Source organism: Puma concolor, chromosome B4, assembly GCF_028749965.1.
Source record: "Puma concolor isolate L17-30 chromosome B4, mPumCon1.1.hap2, whole genome shotgun sequence".
NCBI lineage: Eukaryota > Metazoa > Chordata > Mammalia > Carnivora > Felidae > Puma > Puma concolor.
The window spans coordinates 33,193,192-33,212,117 of record NC_141673.1 but is presented as its reverse complement, the minus strand read 5'-3'; the positions used below and the strand labels follow the sequence as shown (position 1 = coordinate 33,212,117).

Genomic DNA, 18,926 nt, shown 5'->3' with positions numbered 1-18,926 from the left:
CTATCAGGCAGACTCTTCTAGACACTGTCAGCAGCTCACTTTCAGATAATATAGGCAGTCAGAAATGTTACAAACATTAGACATGGGCTACCGCCTCTGGATAATATCAGGAATTTATCATTATAGAAATTGGAAGGATGACAAAGAGCCAGGAATTTAACATTTTATTTCCAGGTCTGTATTCCTCAGTGAAAGTTGAATCAGTGGGGATTTGGATTCATGGTCCTAACATGCCAATCTCTTCAAGGATAATTGGCTTTCACCTTTGGGGATGATATGAATGAAGACACTAGATGAAGCTATGACTGAATGAATGTACAAGGGGTAATGTATAGAAGGAAGAGAAGAAGTCCGGAGAACAGAACTAAAGGAATGTCTACCTTTGGAATTCAGGAAGAGAAGGAATAGTCAGGGTCGCAAATATATTGTATAATTTCATGTAAACCAGAGGAGAATATCAAAGGCAATGGTAATCAACCAAAGAGTATTTATAGAGACTTCCAGGGGTATAAGATATGAATTTTAATGTGTTACTTGAGTCAGAATATTTTTCTTAGCATTTACAAAGCCAGATCTTAGAAAATGATTGGGAAATGGAGAAAATTAAAACTTTTTTAGGATCTCCATAGGAAATTCACCCAAAGCAATTGCTCAATTGTTCACAGTAACATTTATTAATAATTAAAAGTGTTGAGCATTTTATTATAAATTTTAAATTGAAGGAAATACATTTTTCTTCAACTTTTTCTTCTTTGATTACATCCAAATTTCTTTAAAAAGTAGCTGACACTTACTGCTTTCTTTTCTTTCCACCCACTCATTCTGGTATTCAATCTGGCTTACATATCCGACACCTGCCCCAACTCTCCTCTCTCAATTTAGATGATCTAGTCAGCAACAGTAGCTGAAAACATACTTAGAGTAATGCTAAGAGCAACCAGATATCATTGAATAGCAGATTTTCTCAATACTCAGATACTTCTTATATTCCATTCTTCTAAGTAATAGACTTATCCTTTTTATATTTTATTCTATTTTAATTTTATGTAGAAATAACCTACAACTATGTATAAGCAAGCTCTGGAGTACTTAACCAAATGATCAGTTTTTGTCATATTAATTTTTAAATTGTATTAGTTTGCATAAATATATATAGAAATCTACACTTTGGTAATGTGAAACCTACATCTTCATTCAATTATTTTATACAGAAATAGTAGCTGTCACGGAATGCAAAGTCTGATGTGATTTTCCCTTTTTGGAGACAAACCATCATCCTTTAAAGGATCTTAAAAACTGGTAACACAAGAAAAAATAGTGCAATGTATAAAATTTTTAAAACGTTTCTTGATTTTTTAAAAATGGCAGCTTTAAATCTTTTTATATTAAACAATGCAAAACAAATATGGCTTCTATATCAAATATCTTGATTGAGTAGGCTAGGAAAACACTGTTGCATGGCAAAAAAAAAAATCATGTCACTTTTGGATTGTACACAGTATGAAACTCAAAACCCATGTCTCTCCCTGCATAAGAATAAAGACACCTACTTTTTTGAGGAAATATTTCCTTTCAGTAAGCGGAGTCACACTTAGGTAGAGCAGAGATTCTAATTGAAGTTAGTACTACTGTATCACAAATATGTTAAGATCCACTAAGAATATTACCCAGGTTGAATGGTAATAAGCAAAGTTTATTCAGTTCAGTTATAGGAACAGCTTTGGTCATCTTTAACCTCATAGAATACCTAGCATACAGTTAGAGCACAGTAGGAATCAACGTATTTTTTGGATTGTTGATTTTATTTCCCTGGTTCCCAGGTGAGTAAATTGAGATGGAGTGTATATTGTAAAAAAATGACAAATGAGAAGTAGCTTCCCAGAGAAAGGTTTATTAAGAGATAGAACTATTTGGTTTATGTAGGGTTCTAGTAACTCTACACAAATGAAGTCAGTCCTTACACAAGAGTTGAATTAGAGCCTCACAGGATAGGAACATATTTCCCAAGAAGGTAGTAGCTCAGTTGAAGAAGCTATAACTATGAATCACTTTTATCATAGAGGTTCCATTCTCTGGGAGGCTGATTCAGCCCAAAGACATGTTTTTGTTTCTACTTTACAGTGTTTTAGAAGTGAGTCTGAATATCATTAGTCAGAGTCTATGCTCTCTACCTACTATCCTCAGTCATTTCAAATTAGACCTAATTCACTTTTTTACATTTTTGGCTGAATCCCAAAGTCATTTGAATGAGAGATGCTTGATAATTGGAAGACCATTACGGAAATTTGGTTATTATAATATTCCATTTCCAGCACATCAAATCAAACCAAACACCACAAAACCTACAAACTGCATGGTGATAGAACTTTTTCTGTAATCTACTATTTTTTGTAAATTTGTTGTGGCTAGCCACTTGTGGGGATACTCTACTACTTTTAAGAAAGATTAATGAGTTAAGTGTAGAGGTCATTGTGAGAGAGAGCCAATACTATAAGGAAATGTAAAACTTGATCAGAATCAAAGAGGACTAAGAAAAGCTGGAAACTACTGAACAGTTGGGCCTTCCTGCCTACTTCATCAACCTTACCCCAGCCTCAGCTAGAGTAGTTTTGAGCATCTCAAGAGAGAATAGTTTTGAATTCCAAAATGACTATCAACAGGGCAACGGATAGAGATTGTGGTATTTTCTTGTAATGGAATGTGACTCAATAATAAATGGATTGTTGGGGCGCCTGGGTGGCGCAGTCGGTTGAGCGTCCGACTTCAGCCAGGTCACGATCTCGCGGTCTGTGAGTTCGAGCCCCGCGTCGGGCTCTGGGCTGATGGCTCAGAGCCTGGAGCCTGTTTCCGATTCTGTGTCTCCCTCTCTCTCTGCCCCTCCCCCGTTCGTGCTCTGTCTCTCTCTGTCCCAAAAATAAATAAACGTTGAAAAAAAAAAAAAATTTAAAAAAAAAAATAATAAATGGATTGTTACATGTAACAACATGGATGCATCTCAAAGTAACTATGCTGAGTAAAAGAAGATAGACTAAAACAGAACATACTGTATAATTTCTATAAAACTAGAAAAGGCAAACATCTTCAGACAAATAATGCATCCCTGATTGCCAGGGACAGGAGAGATGGGAGGAAAGAACTATAAAAGGACCAAGGAAACTTTTGAGGGTGAGATACATATTCATTACCTTGATTTTTAATGTTAGTTTCAGTATATGCTGTATACATATGGCGAAAATTATCAAATTATAGACTTTAATACGTGTAGTTTATGTCAATTATACTTTTTTTACAAACTATTTATGTTTTTTTTAATTTTTTTTGATGTTTATTTATTTTTGAGAGAGAGACAGAGCACGAGCAGGGGAGGGGCAGAGAGAGGAGACACAGAATCTGAAGCAGGCTCCTGATGTGGGGTTCTAACCCACGAAAGCAAGATCGTGACCTGAGTTGACACTTAACCAACTAAGCCACTTCAATAAAACAATTTAAAAGATGAATACATACAATGAGAATGGAAATGGCAGGCACATGAAAGATAAATCTGTCACATAAATTAGGGACTGAGAAGCAAATATCTTCTCTCTGAAACAATCAATTTAGCCAAATTATCTATTGGTGAGTAAGAACTTAGAACAAGGAGAGATAGGCAAATTATTTCATGTAATGGAACTGAGCCATAGGAGCCTGATGTATCCATTTCTACTTTAGGGTGAATTTTTATAAGGAGGCTTTAAAAATTAGTGCTCTTTTGTTCAAACTCCTCTCCCCTAGACACAGTGCTAAAAAGAATATTGTCAACATTTTCTTCCTTCCACATTAGTCTGAACAGCAATTGGCATATTTTTTTTCTTTAGCTATGTTAATATATCCAATCAGACTTTAGTCTAGTCCTTCACTTATGGTATGTCTCCTTAAAGAGATTTTCAACACTATGATGGCTAGTTATATGACTCAACTTGGTCAGGCTAGAGTACACAGTTACTTAATCAAAAAAGTAACCCACATGTTGCTGTGAAGGTATTTTGCAGATGTATTTAAAAAAAGAAAAATTTAACATTTATTTATTTTTGAGAGAGAGAGAGAGACAGAGCGTGAACAGGGGAGGGGCAGACAGAGAGGGAGACACAGAATCTGAAACAGGCTCCAGGATCTGAGCTGTCAGCACAGAGCCCGATGCGGGGCTCGAACTCACTGACCGTGAGATCATGACCTGAGCCGAAGTCAGACGCTTAACCCACCGAGCCACCCAGGTGCCCCAATGAAGATGTATTTAACAACAAGCAGTTGGCTTTAAGTTCGATTAAATAAAGTTTACCCTTGTTAATGTGGATGGGCCTTTTCCAATTAGTGGAAGACCTTATAAGAGAAAACTGGGGTTTCCCAAACAAATAATTCTGCCTCAAGACTGCAACATCATCTCTTGCTTGAGTTTCTGGTCAGCTGGCCTACACTACTAATTTAAGAGTTGCTAACCCCCACAACCACTTGAGATAATCCTTTAAAACAAACATCTTAATAACTACATCTTGTATATCATACTGGTCTGGTTTCTTGGGAGAATGTAGACTGGTATGATTACTGATATAACGTGTGCTGATTTTTTAGTTTTTCTATGAGGAGAAATACCATTTCATATTTTAAGACTTTGTGGAACTCACCAAAAAGTTTATAACACATATTTTAACATTTCGTGAACTATTTGTGAGATGATATTTAAGATATCACTAATGCTTAAAGTCTGGTTTACAGTTGCAATTTTTTTGTTTGTTTTTTCATCTAATCTTAAGATATATGTATTAGTTAACTCATGTTACCATATTAAAATACCGTAGACTGGGTGTCTTATTAAAATTATCTCCTATTGGGGCGCCTGGGTGGCGCAGTCGGTTAAGCGTCCGACTTCAGCCAGGTCACGATCTCGCAGTCCGTGAGTTCGAGCCCCGCGTCGGGCTCTGGGCTGATGGCTCAGAGCCTGGAGCCTGTTTCCGATTCTGTGTCTCCCTCTCTCTCTGCCCCTCCCCCGTTCATGCTCTGTCTCTCTCTGTCCCAAAAATAAATAAACGTTGAAAAAAAAATTTAAAAAAAAATAAAATTATCTCCTATTATTTTTTTTTTTTTTCCCCTAGGGCGCCTGGGTGGCTCAGTCAGTTAAGCGTCAGACTTTGGCTCAGGTCATGATCTCAGTTGGTGGGTTCGTGTCCCATGTTGGGCTCTGTGCTGACAGCTCAGAGCCTGGAGCCTGCTTCAGATTTTGTGTCTTCCTCTCTCTCTGCACCTTCCCCACTCTCTCCCTCTGTCTCTCTCAAAACCAAAACAAAACAAAATATTAAAAAACTTTTTTTTAACGTTTTTTCTCATTATCCTGGTGGCTACGACATCTAAGATCAAGGTTCTGGCTGACTAAATTCCTGGTAAGGACTGTGTTCCTGGCTTGCAGAAGGCCACTTTCTTGCTCTGTGCTCACATGGCCTCTCCTTGACACATGCCCCTAGGTAGAGAATGAGCAAGTTTTTTGATGTCTCTTCTTTAAGGGCACTAATCCCATCATGAGGGCCACACCCTCATGATCTCATCTAAATCAAATTACCTTCCAAATTGTCCATCTCTAAAAACCACCCCTTTGGGGGTTAGAATGTCAACATTTGAATTTTGAGGAGGACATAATTCAGGTCATCAGGATATATATTCTCTGCCAAATCACACTAATGACTTATTTTCTTTGCAGTTTTATATTCATTCAAACATTATCACGTATTTTATTTCAATTGATTTTATCAGCCACTATATCAAGTAGACAAATGAGCATATCATCACTATTTTTCACAGAAAGAAAGAAAAAAAAACCATAAAAATTAAAAAAGCCTAGTGACTTGCTCTGTATCAAATACTGTAAGCAGAAACAAAAACTATTTCCTTATAATTTAGAACAATATTATTATTTTGTCACACCATAATGTCACAAAATATCCTCATATCCATAGAAGAAAGAGCTATATATTGGTATGGAATACAGAGTATAAGGGCAGCTGCGATAAAAAGTCTTTGGTTCTGGCATTTCTACTGACTTACCCTCAAAGGCCTGAAAGATCACTGTTCTAGAAACTTAAGTAGTAATTAGATTTCCAGCAAACCAAAGTGTTGGCTTCACTTCAATTTTATAGTAATCCGAATAGGCCTTTGGTAAGCTGAATTAAATTATTTTAGAAGTGCTCTTGATTGATTTACCTAAGTTATGATCAGGATAGTTCTCTGAAACTCTGTGTGAAAAATAGGCATTAGTCGCCTAAAATGTTCTTTGTGTATTGTAGTGATAGATACTTCCCCCAACTGAGGGGGGGGGGAGGGGAAGTGCTGCAAAACAGAGGCTTTGGAACCTATTTTAAACAAGAGAATTATTTCTTATATAAATACTTGCGATGAAATACTGTAGATTAAACATATTGGAGGGGTGTCTCTAAGTGGTGTGTGTGTGTGTGTGTGTGTGTGTGTGTGTGTGTGTGTAAATGCAGAGAGCTAGATTTGACTCTACTCTGTCCCCTTCTCTACAAGGCATACCATTGGAACCCTTTGTTCCTTCATGCTACTGGAACGATCTGAAAATGCCAGTTCCAGGGGCGCCTGGGTGGCGCAGTCGGTTAAGCGTCCGACTTCAGCCAGGTCAAGATCTCGCGGTCCGTGAGTTCGAGCCCCGCGTCAGGCTCTGGGCTGATAGCTCAGAGCCTGGAGCCTGTTTCCGATTCTGTGTCTCCCTCTCTCTCTGCCCCTCCCCCATTCATGCTCTGTCTCTCTTTGTCCCAAAAATAAATAAACGTTGAAAATGCCAGTTCCAGGTGATACCTGCATACAGTTTAATATTTTTATATCTGGATTATTGTTCTTCTTAGAATATATATTTTTGCTTAAAATAGGAAGGATAGTCATAAATGGAACTGTACACCTGCTACAATAGAGACAGCTCCCTACAATGTAATATAACCCCTATTCTTGCCTTCCCACTGACTTTAACCTCAAGGCACTAAAAATAACCATTCTGTCTAACAGTAAGTAGTAATTCAGTTTCCAATTCAGCTAAAACCGTAGCTTCACCTCAATTTTAACAGCTGAAATTCTTATGTCCTCTATGGGTCATATCTGGTCACTTTTAAAACCTCTTAAATTCAGTTACTATGGAACTAATGGATATCACATATAGTATCCCCAGGGTGAACTGAAAAGTAAGTGAGAAATGCCTTTCTCTAACAGCTTCTTTTCAAAAGTGTCCAAAGAACATTTTGTATTGAGCACAATTTGTGGGACACTTTACATTTTTCTTATGATAGGTGGAAGAACTGTTGATTGATATCTTACATCATGAGCTTCTACTGAAATTCAACAAACTGCATTTCAATTACCCAAGGTTCCTTTGGTTCTTACATGGGTGTCACAAAAATAAATTGCTATAAAGCTTTGCAATCATATACCGCTAAAGGTTTTGCTAGACCAAGCTGGCAGGTTATCACAGAAACACATATTTAGATAAAGATGAATCAAGGAATTTTGATAAGCCACAAAACATAGAAAACGATGGTAGTACACTTTTTTTATTTCTAAGTGCTTTAAAAAAATAACTTTTACTTAGCACAATTCTTTTGATACATTTACTATTACTCTTTTATTACCTCATCAAATCATTGACAGCTTTTCGAGGTAACTACATTTATTAACTTTCCTTCCCCTTTGTAGATAAGAAAACTGAGACACAGAGAGACTTAATAAATTTCCTCAATTCATTCAGATGGTAAGTGACAAACTCAAAATTCAAACAGAGGCACTCTGGTTCTGGAGATTTCTGTATATAACCCTATTTAAATAGTACTAAAATTTTCAAATTCAATAAATGCAATGAGTCAAGTACAAAGAAGTTGAATGGTAGATATTTTACTGGGCAAAACTGGTAACTGAGAATCACATTATAAATTTCCACAATAGCTCACTTTCCTTGCACTGATTTTATGTTTCTAATACCATGGCCCAACATTTATGAACATAAAAATGAGCAGAGGACTATGCTTCTGAAAATTTGGAATGAAATATAAGAACCTATTTATATTTTTAACTTGTAGATAAAAAGGTAAGCAACTTTTCAAAAGAGCAAATGACAATTGTAAAATGAGTGATTTGGATAATAAATTCAATGAGAATTCAGAGTTGTTTGACACTTCCCCTTCTATCCAAGATGGAGTAATAAGGATTCTCTTGCCTGAAACAACCAAAAGAAAAAAATAGGGAGAGGAAAAAATATATTTGCACACAGTTTTGAAGATACTAGGTCAGGCAAGAGAGTGATTCCTGAGAAATAATAAACTACACATGAAACTAACACAAGATTGTATCCACTATACATAATAATAATAATAATAATAATAATAATAATAAATATAAATATAAGAAGAAGAAGAAGAAGAAGAAGAAGAAGAAGAAGAAGAAGAAGAAGAAGAAGAAGAAGAAGAAGAAGAAGACACAAAATGCTGAGTCTAATGGCGCCTATGCTTACGGAGAGTATGTTCAAGCCGTAGCAAAGGGGAATATGGATGGAGTCTCAAAGTTCCCTAAATTGAGGACATTTTGCTGGAAGTATTCTTAGTTTAGGGAGAAAATTGCAATATAGCATGAATGAATGTCAAAATAATTATGTGGAGCAAAAGAAGCCAAACCAAAAAAAAAATGTATATAATTCCACTTATATAAGAATCTAAAAAATACAAACTTCTATTGACAGGAGACAAGTGATTATCCGGGGAAATTCAGGGCAGAGAAGAGTTGTAGGGAAGGATTACAAAAGAGCATGAAGTAACTTTTGGGCATGATAGTTATAGTCAATACCTTAATTTTGATGGTATTTTCATAGGTGTATAAATATGTCATAGTGTATCAAACTATACACTTGAAATATGTGTAATTTTATCATATTCAATTACACTTGAAATTATAAAAATGTCTGGCTTGGGCATAATGTTTTAGGCAAGTTGGGCTTTAGAACTGTTCTTTGATATGGATATCATGTATGTGTCCCTTCAAACAGCATAGGCCACTAACTTCTAATAGGCTAATATTAAGAGGTAGGTACTTTGTGCAGTAATTAGGTCATGAGGATGAAATTCCACGATGGGATTCTGTCCTTACATGAAGAGGAAGAGCCCTTTCTCTCCTCCATGTGAAGACTGAACCAGAATGTGGACGTTTATAAACCAGGAAGAGGGCCTTCACAGGAATCCAACCATGCTGTCATTGTGATCTTGGATCTCCAGCTTCCAGAATTATAAGAAATAAATATCTGTTATTTAATCCACCCAGTTGACGGGAATTTGTTGTTAACAGTCTGAGCTTATGAAGACAGTCTGTATGGAATGATAACATTTAATACAAGAAAATAAAAGGAAAGACTGTGCTCTGCGTGATGAATGGTGCAAACAGAGCAGCATGATATCATGTTTAGAGGTCCGTAACTTGATTAGTTTGGCTTGAATATTCGTTATTTTGGGTCTTAGGAGAGAGTACAGAGGTAGTTTAGGATTAAATACTGTTGTGGGATAGCTGCAATTATCTACAAAGAGATTGTATTTATTTTCTATTGCTGCATAACAATTACTAAAAATGTAGTAGCTTAAAATAATGCAAACTTATTATTTCACAGTTTCCATGGATCAAGGGTCAGCATGAGAGTATTACTTTTCTATTACTGCTATAATAAATTACCACAAACGTAATCACTTAACATAACACAAATTTATTCTGCTCTGTTTCTGGAGGTTAGAAATCTGAAATCAATTTCACTAAACTAAAACTGAGTTGTAAGGCGTTGGCAAGGCTGTTTCCTTCTGGATGCTGTCAGGGGAGATTCAGTTACCTTGTCCTTTTTCAGCATTCAGTGCCACCTGTATTTCTTGGCTCGTGAACAATTTCTCCACTTCAAAGTGAATCACTCCAGTCTCTGCTTCCATTTTAACATTGCCTTCTTCTCTCTTGACTTTCTTGCCTCTCTCTTGTGAGGACCTTTGTGGTTGCATCTAGTGTCCCTCCCAGATAAGGCAGGCTAATCTCCCCTCTTAAGATCCTTAACTGAATCACATCTACAAAGACTCTTTGCCCTTTCAGGTCACATCTATAGGTTCCCATTATTAGGAGGTGGGATTGTGGGGAGCTGTTATTCTGCCTACCATTATGGATTAGCTGGGTCCTGTGCTCAGGTCTCAAAAGGCTGAAATCACAGTAATGGCCAGGGCTGTATAGTCCAAGAGGTTCTCTTCCAACCTCATTCAGGTCGTCGTCAGACTTGAGATTGTAGAGTTTCTTACTGGCTGCCTGATGAGGGAATCACTATCAGCAGCTAGAGGCCAAACTCTGGATCTAGTCACATGACACTCACATCATGCAGCACTTTTTCAAAATAACACAAATTTATCTTGTTATTATGATGATTGGTGTCTTATCTAACTTTAGTTCTGTGCTATTCAGCATCTCTCCCATTTAAGGAAGTTATGAGAAACCGTTGAGTATTTATATTACATATTTAAGGATAAAGCAGAAGTGTTTTGGGAGTACTTTTGACATTTCAATATATTTTATCCTTTTTTGAAGGCACCGCCTACCATGTACTAACAAACAATGAACATATTTCCAGAGTAGAAAAACATGTCATCATAAAGCAGTAGCAGGTTCAGAGCAGACAAATAAAAGAGTCACATTGATGATGCTCAGTGCTCTCTTTTGCCATTTTTCAAATGGAAAGCAAATAGAAAAAAATTCAGTCTGCAGGTGTTCAGTATAAATCAGATACTGAGTTGCGACATATGTTTTCACTCTCTACGGAATTTATGCTTAAGACATTTTGTTACAAAACATACCTTACTGAATTTCTGATATGTTAAGAATAAGGAAATAAAATAAGCATATTTTAGGGCTTTGCCTTTGGTTTAAAAAGAGCATAATGAAGTACATCTCTGTGTACATGTTTTATTTTGGTGAAATCACAAGAGGAAATTATCAAGAGAAAAACATTAAATCTGATTCAAAACATAAATTTTTATATAAATGACAAGGGAGAAAAAATGAGATCTACCAGGCTTCTAAACAAAATTATAAATCTATTCTACCATTCTTAATTAACTTTTGCCTTTACAAAATTTTAGTGGAAGCTGCAGAGTAATAACCCTATAGTCTACTCCTTCTAGACTTGTGTTGATATGTAGTCATTTTTTTTTTCATTTTATCACAGCCATTCCTAAATCTGTACTGATTGAATATGATACTTATTTGATATCCCATTAATACACCCTACTGTATTTTTATTAATATTTTGCATATCCATTATGTGCCAGAGTATACTATGAACTAACAAGCAGGAATATTTCATTTTTTTCACTAGTATCCACATCTATGCTTTGAATATTACCAAAAAAATTATAATAAGTCTATAGATATTTTCAATAAAACTGATTACAGTATTTCACAGAAATTTTAAGCATTTTGTGATTCAGGCATTAATTTTGATTGACAGAGGGACAGACATACCAATTTGCATTCAATTAATACCCATAAATGTGTGTGTGTGTGTGTGTGTGTGTGTGTGTGTGTGCGCGTGTGTGTTGTATATGGTGTATTTGCAAATGTCTGATACATAGTAGTCGTTCTGTAACTGTAACTGGTAACTGTAATTACACTTAAAAATCAACTCACCTAGGATTTAGTTAAGGTTTCTATATCTAGGACATAGTTAATAATAATGACATTGTAGGCTCCATCCTATTAGAGATTCTGTGACTTAAAGTTTAGCATTTGGTGTTAATGTTTACGATCCAGTGAGAATGATTTAACCTATATTCAAGAACACAGCAAGTTTTTCATGAAGCATTGGTCTTTCATAAGTATTGAAAAAAGCCAAGTTTTATTATAAATATCAATTTATAGTGACAACAATAGTGTGGAAGTTAAGCATTAACTGCCCTTATGTGCCTATTATATCACATTTTTATCATTATAGACTTTGAACTCTGAGGAAGTATGTATAGTTTATAATAATCCTTTTATTTCCCAATATTAATATAATTATGTAAATAATGTCTATTATATATTTATATCTAATTAATGTCATTTTTGTTATTTTGTTGGCTAATTGAAGTTTTTGAAGGAACATCCTATAATGGTACTATGATTTTTTATTTATATATATTTTGAGGCCTCTCAAAAACTATGTTAAAATTTGCATATGATGCATATAAATGGGATTGAAGTAGACTGTTAAGAAACATCTTAGAAGTAACTGTCTCATTTTTTACATAAACAATGTATTTGTCATAGAATCTGGACATAAATTTCAGGTAACTCAGTAATATATCTTTAACACTGGTGGAACCAACTAATGTATGAATACTTTCAACATTAAAACCATAGATTCAGTCTTGGAAATAGTTAATAATTTTAATCTATACTATTAGAAATTTATGTCTTAAATCAAGAAAAAATAATTTTGGAATTAAATAGAAATTTTGAGCGGTTTCTCTAGAAATAGTTGGGAGATATAGTATTATATAAATTTTTTTTAATGCTTATTTATTTTTGAGAGAGAGAGAAAGAGCATGAGCAGGGGAGGGGAAGAGAGAGAAGGAGACACAGAATCCAAAGCAGACTCCAGGCTCTGAGCTGCCAGCACAGAGCCCAATGCGGGGCTCGAACCCACAAACCGTGAGCTCATGACCTGAGCTAAAGTCGGATGCTTAACTGACTGAGCCACCCAGGTGCCCCTGGGAGATATAGTATTATAAATATGACATTAATTTGAAGTATTATAGACTGAATTGTATACCCTCTCAAATTTGTAGGTTGAAATCCTAACTCCAGTACACCAGAATGTGACCATATGTGAAACTGGGTTTTTTTTTTGTTTTTTGCTCTGTTTTGTTTTGTTTTAATGTTTATTTATTTTGAGAGAGAGAGAGAGAACCAGCAGGAGCAGGGGGAGGGTCAAGAAAGAAAGGAGAGAGAATCCCTAGCAGGCTCCAAGCTGTCAGCGTGGAGCCTGACACAGGGCTGGATCTCACGAATCATGAGTTCATAACCTGAGCTGCAATCAAGGTTCAACACAAATGACTGAGTCACCCAGATCCCCTGAAGATAGGGTTTTTACAGGGGCAATTAAAATTAAGTCATTAGGGTGTGCCCTAAACCAGTATGACTGGTATTCTTATCAGAAGAGGAAGTTTGGACATAGGTGTATACAGAGGGAAAATGATGTGAAGATACATGGAGAAGACAGCCATCTACAAGCCAAGGAGAAAGATCAGGAACACACCTATTCTGGCACTCTGAAGGCACTATCCTGCCAAAAACTTGATCCTAGACTTTTACCACCCAAAACTATAAAGAAAGGGGCACCTAGGTGGCTCAATTGGTGGAGCTTCTGACTCTTGGTTTCAGCTCAGGTCACGAGCTCACGATTTTGTGGATTTGAGTCCCACATGGAGCTCTGTGATGGCAGTGTGGAGCCTCCTTGGGATTCCCTCTCTCTCTCTCTCTCTCTCTCTCTCTCTCTCTGCCCCACTCCCACCCACACTGTCTCTGTCTCTCTCAAATAAGTAATAAATAAACTTTATATTAAAAAACTATAAAGAAAGAAATTTCTGTTATATAAACCACCTAGTCTGTGGTAACTTGTTATTAACAGCCTTAGAAAAGGTCTGGAAAGAAAATTTCCCTTAGGATGAATCGTACTTCAATTCTCACCCATACCTGATGTAGGTAATATTTATAGGTGTTTGAACTTAAATTTGCTTCTGGAATAGGTTAAGACTTTGAGTCTGGAAGAATCAGGTAAATAGGTTTTGCATATGAAAAGGATATGGCTTTTTAGGGGACTAAGGGTAGATTATTTGCAGACTTAATTATGTCCCTTCAAAATTCATATATTGAGGTCTTCAGCCCTAGTACCTAAGAATATCAGTACATTTGGCGATTACATTACAGAGGTAATAAAGTTAAAATAAGGTCATTGTGGTGGGCCCTGTCTAGTATGACTGGTGGCTTTGAATGAAGTGGAAATTGGGACACAGACATGAGCAGAGGCAAGACAACATGAAGACACGGGGAGAAGACAACAAGCTACAAAGCCAAAGAGAGAGGCCTAGAATAGCACCTTCCCTTAGGCCCCTCAGAAGCAACCAACCCAGTTTACAATTTGATCTTGGACTTAAAACTTGCAGAACTGTGAGGAAGTAAGTTTCTGTCATGTAATCCACTCAGTCTGTGGTTCTATGTTGTGGCAGCACAAGATAACTAAGACAACTGACTAACACACTCAACAATTTTTCTATTATTGAATAGTAAATAAATGTAAAATGTGATCACTTAAGTAATTACAAGTCTTATGATGATACTGTATAATAAATATAATAATTTTATTCATATCTTTAAAGACTTTATATAAAGCAAATGGTATATATACATGTATATACACATATATACACATATATGTCCATATCCATATGGTTACCTACAAACTGATTTTAAGCTCCTTCAGGGAAAAGACACTATAAACAATTAGAATCTTTTATTTGTATTTATATATAACATATAATCTAGTGCATCTGTGGTATTTAACAAATTTGAATAAAATAATTAATTAAATATAGATTTTTTAAATTACATTAGATGATTAATTCTACTTAGCCAAAATATACCAGTTTACCATGGCTAAGTTAAATAAAAGTAATTTTTAAAGTCCTCCTTTTTATTCCTATCCATGCAACTAAACATAAGTGAAAGGAAATGGGTTAAATGTGTAAAGATGCCTTTGATGTGTATGTGTGTGTGTGTGTGTGTGTGTGTGTGTGTGTGTGTGTGTATATATATGTATATATATATGTATATATGTATATATATATGTACATATATACATATATATTTTTTGATGTGTATGTGTGTATATATATGTATATATATATGTGTGTGTGTATATATATTTGTGTATATGTATATACATATATATATTTTTTTTGAAAGGTGATTTGCCTCACAGTTGGGAGTGGCTATATTGTCAAGTGATTATAGTTATGCTATTCTCCTATTTTTCTCCTTTTGAAAAGAAGTCATGTTTGCATCAATTCAGTTTGTATATAAATACTTCACTACATTTATCAATTTAATTGCAATTAAATTTCTTAACCAAAAATATCATTCTTCATTATGACAAAAAAGTTCCTTCTCTATTCTAAAGGATTTTAAGTATTTTAAGCAGCATTTTCAAGAAAGCAACTATTTAAACAGCTCACACTTTATCTTAATAAGAACATTAATTTAATGATTGAAAATAGAGTTGGTTCTATAATGAGGTCTCATGAGTACTTTATTATGTAACATCCCCAAAGACAACCAATTCTGGGAAATATGAGAGAACTATTGATGAGAACAGAATCAATATAATGGATTATTTGTGTGTCACGAATACTCAGGGAAAAACACTTGCTTGGTGGTTAATTTTATAAATTACAAAAACTTAACCTTTTAAAAATCCATACATTTTATTATAAAAAGTAGCAGGTCTTTAGTAAATGAATTTTTCTATTTAGTGGAAAGAGTCATGAAATAGTTGTTGCAAAAGACCTTCTGAAATGCTTTGCATATAGGCACAGATACAAACCCTTTTCCTGTGGATTAGAAAACTGGCCAGTCACCTCTCTGTTTTTTTAATTGGGAAATGCAAACTTACCATCCTACTGAACATAGTATAAACTCTATAGCTTAACACAAAGCCATGTGAATAAAGTATATCCATTCATTTTTTAATTTTTATGTATAATTAAAATATAAAATAATGTACCTATTATTTCATATAAGTAATGCATGTATTACTTATATAACATATAGCAACATATAATAATATAAATAATGAAATTGATTTAATATATATTCATAATTAGTATATATATTTAACAATTAAAAATATTTGTTGAGTGTCCATTACAAATACCAGTGAGAAAAGGCATCATTCTAGCTCCTAAGGAGGTAAAAGTATTACGGAGATGTCACACATATACTCAAATAAACCCAAATTGGACAAGCTCTATCACAGACGTGTATGAAAGTGCCATAGGAAGGATTAAGAGGAAACCAACCTTTTTGAAGGGGGTTAGAAAGGATTTCAGAGTCAGTGATAACATGTGGGCAATAACCTTTGAAAGAAAAAAGGACAGAATGACATCTGAGTTATACAAACATACAGTCTTATTTGTTAGACCATGTGATTTACTATTTTTAAATCATCAATTATTCCTATTTAATGTTTACTTATTTATTTTTGAGAGTGCATGAGTGGGGGAGGGTCAAAGAGCGAGGGAGAGAAAGAATCCCAGGCAGGCTCCATGCTGTCAGCACAGAGCCTGACATGGGGTTCCATCTCACAATCCATGAGCTCACCATCTGAGCTGAAATCAAGAGCCCAGACACTTAACCAACTGAGCCAAAAAGGCATCCCTAAATTATCAACTATTCTTATTTTTCAGCTTTCTCGAGTTGTGTTTTTTGTTTGTTTGTTTTTGACCCTGAACTTTATATAAAATTTCTATTACCTGAGTCACTGTCTTACTAATCTTATCAAGCATGATATATTCACCTCTTATACTGAACAATAGATTCCTCTATACAAAACAAGTCAAGAGAAGAATACATAAAAATTTGACTGAATATATTGTTAACTTTGCTTAAAATTTAGAATTTGGCCTTTAAAAACAAATTCTGTATATTGTATATTGATAAAACTTGACCTAAGGTGATGAAAGTGAGAATGAAACAGATTTGGAAGACTTTAACAGAATAGAATTTTTACAATTTATACTAATTTCATAATACTACAAGTTATGGATGTGTAAGAACACTTAATAATTTATTTTTATTTTTAACCTAAATTCACATATTTCCAGGTATAAGATCCTTGATTAGTCAATATAAATAATATATTTATTTAAGATACCATCTTATCCTCAAGAGCTTAACATAAAATGTAAAACTCATTAAAAAATAACAAATACTTCTTTTTCTTAATAGTCATTTAAACTGGTATTATTAGGGGCACCTGGGTGGCTCAGTTGGTTAAGCATCTGACTTCAGAAGTTCAGGTCATGATCTAACCATTTGTGAGTTAGAGCCCCGCATTAGGCTCTGTGCTGACACTGCAAACCTGGAGCTTGCTGGATGTTCTGTGTCTCCCTCTCTCTCTGCCCCTCTGCCCCCTCTCTCTGTAAAAAAATAAATAAACAGGGGCGCCTGGGTGGCGCAGTCGGTTAAGCGTCCGACTTCAGCCAGGTCACGATCTCACAGTCCATGAGTTCGAGCCCCGCGTCAGGCTCTGGGCTGATGGCTCAGAGCCTGGAGCCTGTTTCCGATTCCGTGTCTCCCTCTCTCTCTGCCCCTCCCCCGTTCATGCTCTGTCTCTCTCTGTCCCAAAAATAAATAAACGTTGAAAAAAAAAAAAATTTTTTAAAAAAATAAATAAACATTAAAAAAAGTTTAAAAAACCTGGTATTACTAATAAAGCTTTATATGAGCTGATAGAGAATTTAAACTACTGAGGAGAAAATATTCATTTACTAATTTGTGATCTTATATATTTAAAAGCCCCAGTTTTGCCATCTATAAAATATGGATAATAATTATGTTCCAGAGTTGTTTTAAGGAATATTAGTGAAAATATATGGAACTACCTCTTCCAGCCTTTTACACTTCTTTTATTTCTTCCTTCCCATTTCTTTTATGTGTTTAAATCAAGTAAGACCAATGAATACCATATTTTTATAGGATTATTATTAAGACACATCCAAGAACATCAGTTATGAAAAGATTCAGTTTCTTTATGACTTGCCATTATACATGTAACTCAAAGTTATATTGAAAAAAATGCCTACTTGACGTCCACTCTCACCACTTTTATTTTACTGGAAATGCTACCATGGCAATTAGATAACAAAAGAAACAGAAGACATCTAAATTTGTAGGGAAGAAGTAAAACTTTCACTTTTTGCAGATGACATAGTACTCTATAGAGAAAACTCAAAAGACCACACTAAAAAACTACTAGAATTGATAAATGAATTCAGTAAAGTTGTAGGATACAAAATGAACATACAGAAATCTGTATACACTACAGATCTGTATACACTAATAATGAAGCAGTAGAAAGCGAAATTAAAGCAATCCCATTTACAATTGTAGTAAAAATAATAAAATATGTAGGAATAAACCTAACCAAAAAGGTAAAAGACCCATACTATGAAAACTATAAAACACTGATGACAAAAATTGAAGAAGACACAAAGAAATACAGACATCTCATGTTCATGGATTGGAAGAACAAATATTATTAAAACGTCTAAACTACCCAAAGCAATCTACACATTAACATAATCCCTATCAAAATACCAATAGAATTTTTCGCAGAGATAGAACAAACAATTCTAAAATTTGTATGGAACCACAAAAGACCCTGAATAGCCAAAGCAATCTTGGAAAAGGAAAACAATATTGGAGGTATCATAATTTCAGGCTTCAAGTTATATTACAAAACAGTAGTAATCAAAAGAGTATGACACAGAAATAGGCAAATCAATGGAACAGAATATAAAACCCAGAAATAAACTCACAATTACATGAACAGTTAATCTTCAACAAAGGAGGAAAGAATATGCAATGGGAAAAAGATAGTATTTTCAACAAAGGGTGTTGGGAAAACTTGACAACTCTCTGCAAAAGAATGAAACTGAACCACTTATGCCCTACACAAAAATAAACTCAAAATGGATTAAAGACTTAAATGTGAAACCTAAAACCATAAAAATCCTACAAGAGAGCACAGGCAGTAATTTTCTGACATTGCCCATAGCAATGATTTTCTAAATATGTCT

The 18,926-nt window shown here is 34.8% G+C and overlaps 1 protein-coding gene and 1 long non-coding RNA gene across 5 annotated transcripts in view; one reads left to right on the top strand and one right to left on the bottom strand.

Moving 5' to 3' along the window:
- MGAT4C (MGAT4 family member C) overlaps window positions 1-18,926 on the bottom strand; it is a 754,867-nt gene that overhangs the window by 681,653 nt on the left and 54,288 nt on the right. The window lies entirely within an intron of this gene.
- Window positions 2,990-18,926, top strand: part of LOC147579010 (uncharacterized) — a 33,618-nt gene continuing 17,681 nt past the window's right edge. The window contains exons 1-2 of one of the 2 annotated variants that reach the window (XR_015253117.1): window positions 2,990-3,165; window positions 7,723-7,777. This is a non-coding gene — a long non-coding RNA (uncharacterized LOC147579010). Of the gene's footprint in view, window positions 3,166-6,811; window positions 6,831-7,722; window positions 7,778-18,926 lie in introns of those variants that run through there. The other variant, XR_015253118.1, reaches the window with a different exon arrangement.